This window comes from Oncorhynchus keta, chromosome 34, assembly GCF_023373465.1.
Source record: "Oncorhynchus keta strain PuntledgeMale-10-30-2019 chromosome 34, Oket_V2, whole genome shotgun sequence".
NCBI lineage: Eukaryota > Metazoa > Chordata > Actinopteri > Salmoniformes > Salmonidae > Oncorhynchus > Oncorhynchus keta.
In genome coordinates this window covers 61,206,460-61,213,843 of record NC_068454.1, presented here as the reverse complement: position 1 = coordinate 61,213,843, position 7,384 = coordinate 61,206,460, and the positions used below count along the sequence as shown (strand labels likewise).

The following is a 7,384-nucleotide window of genomic DNA, read 5'->3' as shown; positions in this document are numbered from 1 at the left end:
AGATTCCAAGTGAATATAACCTGGCTCTCTCTCTCTCAGTCTCTGAGCAGACTCTTGGTTGAATCGCAGCCATTTTGTCACAGCATAATCATGACACAGTTTAATACACATTGTCTCAAGATTTGTTGAACAGAAGTGAATTGAGTTGCGATGACTTCCAAGTCTGCATCCATCCCTGTGTTAGTTTTTACATGAAATTGGATAAATTCCATGTGCACTATTTCTTTCTTTAAACGAAGAAATTTGTTTCTTAGTGACAGATGTGCACACACAGGCCTATTAGAACACAGACAATTACAGAATCCTTGGACAAAAACAGCTATCGAAGACGTTGATTTGTGTTGGGCTCGGTGCCAGGGCTTCTTTAACTGTCATGCTGTACCCACGTTCCACCCGCCTGATCCCATGTCCCTTTGACTGGAGAGATGCCCTTTCCTAGCCCTGCTCTATTACCCAGAGTCCCCCCCAGTGTGCGTGCCACGCCAGAGTCCGGGTGGCATCTGGGAGGCTGTGATTGAGAAGTGTAAATAAATAATAATCCCTGGAAAGGAGACCGGCACATCAGCATCTGTCTACTCCCCAGCTAATAGTTTTATTGTGGTGCCATCAATTTAGCACTCTTTGTTTCCATGAATCCCTCCATTCGGGGAGAGATAGCTCCGTTTTTTAATTGAACTGAACAGCTTTTGTTTAAGGATCTTTCCTTCCGGTCCTTAGCATTTTGGAGTAAAAAACAGAGATAAACTGTTGATACTTATTTGAGCGCACTGGAAATGACGAATAAAAAGCTTTTAACCATGCTGATACTATGCTATCACATTTAGAATGCAGAGAAATTAGACCATCAGCTAATTTCTGTTCAGTGTACAGTATGTGTGTGTGTTCAGTGGTACAGGGATGTGTGAAGGGATACATGCACATATACAGTAGACTAGAGCATGTGTGCATGTGCAGTATTTGGGTCATTGAGGTTGGAACAGCTGTTGTCTGATAGAAACTGAATGGTGTGTTAGTGGAGAGGAATATAGAGCAGTTTACAGGTTCTAGATGCGATACCGGTGCCCTTTGTAACCCCAAACCATATAGACATACTCTATATGATCATCTCAATGGCCTTATCTTTCCACAAATAGCGAAACAGATGTTATGATTGACAGCTACAGACCCACTTCCACTACTGTAAGCCACAACTTGAAATGTCAGTTAATTGACCAAATTGTACCTGTTCCACGATTCCAAATGAAAGACAGGAGCACATTTATACACAAAATCACGCACAAAAAAAAGTGTCGCTCTTGCAGAAGACAGGTGCTATACTGTATGTGTGAGTTTAAAAGGAAAAAATATGCTGGTGTTTTGTGGACATGGGAAGCTGGCTGATGGGTGCATAAATAAGGCATGTTGGAACATCTGGTCTTTGTTGTGCGTTCAGCTTTTTCATGTCTTCAAAGAGCAACTCTGACGCATCGCTGACTACCACTCCTTGCTCCCGCTTCATTTTAGCACAGAATAATAAACCATCTTCAGGGAATTGCAGCGGCTCTCCCCTCTCCCTCTTCATTTGGATACGCCACTGCCATGTCTCCCCCCCATTTACGGCAACTTTCTTTTTTACTTAGTTCAATTTAAATGTTTATACCTCAGGGAACACCAGTGTGTCACTGTAGTTGGTGGCCGTGTAGCTGCAAGCACAATTAAAATTCACACACACTTCCGTCCTCATTCCCTGTATGCTCCCGCGCTGCTACAGTGGATGGCACCAAGATGGAAAGTTGTACATTTCTGATTATATGATGAATATATTTAGTCTGGAGGGGCCCTCTGAACACAATTAAGCACCCAGAACCCATAAATTAAACACATATAGGATTTCAAATCAGAATGATAAAAAATTAATCCACCTGACCAAGAGGGCCCTGTTCAACATGTACATTCATTATGGCTGCCTGTAGGCCTAGTTAGTGCTGTGTAAAACCAGCACTGTCTTTTCTAAAGTCAAATGAATTAGCTACACGACACATTACGCTGTTTTCCATCTTGCCATAGAAAAGTTGCTCCATTGTGGCAGTGGCACTCTGAGAGATGGCGACATACACAGTAATGTGTAATGTTATTATTTTAAGAATTCATTCACTTTCATACAACGTAATTGAAAGACGACGACAGGCCTCTATTCCCTTGGAGAATGATAATTCAGTAATGGTTCAATGGTAGGAAATGTCGAGGCACAAAAGGCTTTTTTATGGCTTTACTGAAATCAGGTTGGGGAGCTAAATGCAGGTGTGTGTGTGTGTGTGTGTGTGTGTGTGTGTGTGTGTGTGTGTGTGTGTGTGTGTGTGTGTGTGTGTGTGTGTGTGTGTGTGTGTGTGTGTGTGTGTGTGTGTGTGTGTGTGTGTGTGTGTGTGTGTGCGTTGAGATCAGGTCTGTATTATTAGACCATGTCCTGTCCAGGATGATGGCAATGCTATTTTGTTTGCAGAGTATACTTTTTTTTTGTTTGGGTTCAAGCAGAGGTGTGAATTGCCAGGATATGGCATGTCTGAAAATGGTTGCCCTGATTAGTAAAAATAAAATGGTTGCCCTGATTAGTAAAAATCAATAAATAGCCTGCTGTTCTTTGTCCTTCTACATTTAATACTGTCACGTTAGTGTAATTAAATGTTTACTGTTCACACTATTTTGTATAAAAGAGAGATGCAGAACAACTAGATGACTTTCATTCTCTTATTTAAAAGATTGTTCTAACTATGTATTTATCTACAGTATATGCCACAATGGTATGAACAAGCCCCCACTCCCTTTCTCTGTGAAGAAAACAAACAAAAAGTTGGTTTCCTTTCCACTTTCTAACCTACTGCATTGCAAATCTCCATTGCAGCCTGCAAATAATCAAAGTCAAATATCCTTCAGCCAATGCAATCCCCCCCAAAATATGTCAAAATCAACCAATAGCCCATGAATAATAGGCCTTTCTCTGATTACTGTTGATACTGATAGACTTAACAACCAACCTCTAATGAATTAGGTGTCACACAAAAACATATAACATATTTGAAAAAGAAACGTTAGAAAAATATGTAAATCACCAAAACACTGTTACAACTTATAGTATGCATCCACAACCCTTCACTAAACTATACTGCAATACTTAACTGACCACAAGATGTTCTGCTGCTAACTTTAAGACAACGACATTCCCTCAGTTGAGTGCAATATTGTAGGCTTCACATGGTTGCATGTCACAGATTTGACATAGGAGAATGAATTAGTGGAAGACACTACATAACTATGATACTGTGCTGGTGTTACCTGGTGAGCTGATTTCAAGTCCGTGGATATGATTCTCTTTCTCCCCTCTCACGAGGCATTGGTTTACTGCATGAGTGGCACATCCCCATTCCCCTGAAAAACCCAAATGGAGCTGGTGTACAGTTTTTTTTGTTGCATTATGTGTAAAAGATGGCAGCACGACTTCTGTCTACGTGAATCTGAGTATGAATTTGCTGCCTGTAGTGCAGAGTTTGAGATAGAAAACAACAGACATAAGTTCAATGTCTCAACTGCATCTGTGCCACACCATAATATAATACAATACACAAATAAAACCATTTGTAATTCTCAAATCCTGAAAAAGTTGCCATATTTGCATAGAGTTAAATATAAAATGAAAGCAACAGGCACCAGTTCTCAACTGCATCCACACCTGTTGAATAGCAAATCAATATAACCCTTAGTGCCTGACCACTGAGAATACAAATCATTTGTTTCGTTTTACCACAGGAAAAACAGTCTAGCAAAAATGCTTAACATCCTAAACTGCAGTTGGCAAAAATGCTAAAAACAACAAGCGCTAGCTCCTGTTCAAGATGTAGGCTACTAGTATTATGGTAAACATTCCATTAAGCTCATGTACAAATATAACTTTCTAAACAAACAGAATTTACAAATTATGTTCACAAGGACCATATTAGGCCTACAATACTTTTAAGTAGCCTAGAAACGGAACAATATTTACATACTTTTAATGTCAGAAGCAGATCAGAAAAACACACACCTTCTTCCAATTGGAAAGAGGCGGGAAAATAATGTTAAATGGTGACGTAACAGTTCACGGAAAACGGACTGAACCATTCCACAATTCTTGGTCGTCATATTTTCTTATACCAGCTCTGCTCAACTCAGATGACTTGCATGGATTTTTAGAAATGAATGATACACCAGCATAGTCATGGTAAAATAGTAAAGCAATACCACAACAGATGATGAATTCAGAAATACAGTAACCCAAAGTAAACTAGCTCATTGGGCCATTCCAATCTATATATGCTGGTGAATGCTGAATCAAAATAAAAGCAGCAGTCTAGGTGTCATACCTGTTCCTGTTGTTCATAATAATTAGGCCAGAGAATCAGCACTAACACACTGGAATTCATCTTTAAAACATACATACTTTGGTTATTCAGTCAAAGCAAAATCATACCCAAAACGTACCAATCAATAACACAGCACAGTTCCGGGACATAGTGTAAATGAGCTACAAGCGAGTGAATTTATACAACATTTTCTTGGTTTTCTATACTATCTGTTATACTTCTTATGTTTTCCCTACTAATTGAGGCCCCCTGGGAAACACTGACACAAACATTTGTTCCTACTACTTTAAAGTGGGGGCGGAGAAATCGCGGCGGTCCATGCACTTACTATAAATTCCTTGTTTGTTGTATTATACATTGCTCACCAATACACATTTTAGAATGGTTATTAGCAGAGTATACATGATCCCAGTTTTAGTTCCAAGAAGCTGGCAATTTCTTCAACCGGAAAAGTAGATTGTGCTGTTTTATTGGCACATTAAACCATATTGCACACTGTAGTTGGATAGTGGAGAGTGCTAAAACAATGACATCATATCTGAATTCTGCCATCTTTATGCACATTCCGTTGACAATTACTTGCCTCACAAAAGTTACAATATAAAAGATTCAAACCTTTTGCCTTCAAACCCTTTGGAGCAGAGACCCGACAACAGAAAATGGATTGCATCATATGCATGAGTCCAAAACCACCCGGTATCATAGAATTGACTTGATTGAACTTTTTTGAGCAACCAACCAACATATTAAGCCTTCATACCCAACTTCAGTATAGGTGTAAACTACAGATTCACAGTAATGGTAGTAAAGAGGGCTATACTGTACCTGCACATGACACTTTTTCCCTTGAAATCCACCATTAATTAGCTATAAACATTTCTCCTTTATTTCTAATTGGCTCCTATTTGTCAAGATACAGTTAAAGAGAATGCTTAATTAATTAAACATGAAAGTAACACCTTCTGTGAGTGTATGAGAATACAGATGCCCCTCTGAAATCCTGGCTTCCATCAGATTTGTTCTCTTTACCATGTTAATTAGCACCTCACAACTGTCCCCTTTGCAAATGAGGAGTAGGTGAGGAGGTTCGGGATTTGATGACTTAAAATGCACAGAGCTAACGAGTTGTTCATCCCCTCCACAGCTGTTAAGGCAATTGAACCGCCTCTACTCCGAAGGAGAGGAGCATAGTGCTGAAGGCCTCACAACTGTTACAGCATCTTGGGAACCTGAGGAAGGTCGCAGTTAAGTCCAGAAATGGGCCACAGTATAATATCCACCTGTAAATGATATTCATCGATACCTTACAATTCCGGAATTAGATCCAAAAATGTGTGCTTTTTTATAACTTAAGTCACTCTAGGAAAATTGTGAAAAAGCAATAATGAGTGAAGGCGGGTGTTTAAGACCACTTGATTATTTGCGTGAGCTCTGTTAGACCGTGGTGCCTGTTATAAAGACGTATACCGGTGCATTGCAGCGTTTCCCATCTGTCTCTGTGTAAAGATGGTCAGAGAAGAGGAGTATCACACCTTCAGACCTCCTGCTATGTGGGTTGCCTGGTCCAGAGAGGAGCAGGTCAGGACACCTGGAATGGCAGATCCCTGTCTTAACATTAGCAGTATCTTATAGTAATACACAGTTATTAATTGAAACCTACAGTAGCCCAGGTGTGTCACATCTAGGCCTACTCTGTCCCCTATACCCTAACACATCTAGGCCTATTCTGTCCAATATACTCTGAGACATCTAGGCCTACCCTGTACCCTATACTCTGTCACATCTAGGCCTACTCTGTCACATCTAGGCCTACTCTGTCCCCTATACTCTGTCATATCTAGACCTACTCTATCACATCTAGGCCTACTCTGTCCCCTATACTCTGCCACATCTAGGCCTAATCTGTCCAATATACTCTGCCACATCTAGGCCTACCCTGTACCCTATACTCTGTCACATCTAGGCCTACTCTGTCACATCTAGGCCTACCCTGTACCCTATACTCTGTCACATCTAGGCCTACTCTGTCACATCTAGGCCTACTCTGTCCCCTATACTCTGCCACATCTAGGCCTAATCTGTCCCCTATACTCTGTCACATCTAGGTCTATTCTGTCACATCCAGGTCCTACTCTGTCCCCTATACTCTGTCACATCTAGGCCACATCTAGGCCTACTCGAATTAGCATAATACAAAAATCCACATCAAAATCCATCTGTTTAAGATAGAGATATCTGGTTTTTGCATTTGCTACATGTCAATTCACCTCATCCACCGATGTCAGTCTTTTGCAGGTGGCAGAGCCACAGCAGTGTTTGTCAGACCATGAGACACCCTGAAAATCGTTATTCTACCGAAAACGTCTGTAGCTTCTGAACGGTTTGGGCTACAAACTAAATCGACCCCTCTATGGAAAGACGAGACATTCTATGACCCCCACATGTGTCACGGGACTCTGGGAAGTCGGTACCGTCGATGTGCCAACTTCTGTCTGTAGCGTCCGAACGGTTTGGGCTACTAATATGACTCCACCATTAGAAGGTGAGACTCTCACTAACAAGTTTGGCTCTACGACACTGAACTTTCTTATATCGCTCAGATATAGGACAGACAAAATATATATATGTAATTCAATAAGTTTCTATGGGCTAAGAGCAGTAAGACAAATTAAATCCATCAAATAAGTTTTAAATAAGAAACATTTATACTTACAGGGGTCCTAAAATTCAAAGAGAAATAGCTAAATGATCCTTGGCATGACCATCTTAAAACAATTCCATATGTTAGCTTAGTAGAAACCTGTGAATTCAATGTGAAACAAAAAATGTGAAAAAAAAAAAAGTGAAACAAAAAATGTATTTTTACATTAGCTTAAAGTTGGGCGAAAGACGAAATGCCCATGGGATTGATGATTTTTTGCAAATCTAATCAGTTTTCCACGTTGATTCAACGTCATCATACAGATTATTTGGGTTGAAATTACATGGAAACAACATTGATCCAAGCTGTT

The 7,384-nt window shown here is 40.2% G+C and overlaps 1 long non-coding RNA gene across 1 annotated transcript in view; it reads right to left on the bottom strand.

Moving 5' to 3' along the window:
• LOC118366540 (uncharacterized) overlaps nt 1-3,403 on the bottom strand; it is a 53,900-nt gene extending 50,497 nt beyond the window's left edge. The window contains exon 1 of the long non-coding RNA XR_004821985.2: nt 3,310-3,403. This is a non-coding gene — a long non-coding RNA (uncharacterized LOC118366540). The remainder of the gene's footprint in view (nt 1-3,309) is intronic.
• Nucleotides 3,404-7,384: the final 3,981 nt, after the last annotated feature.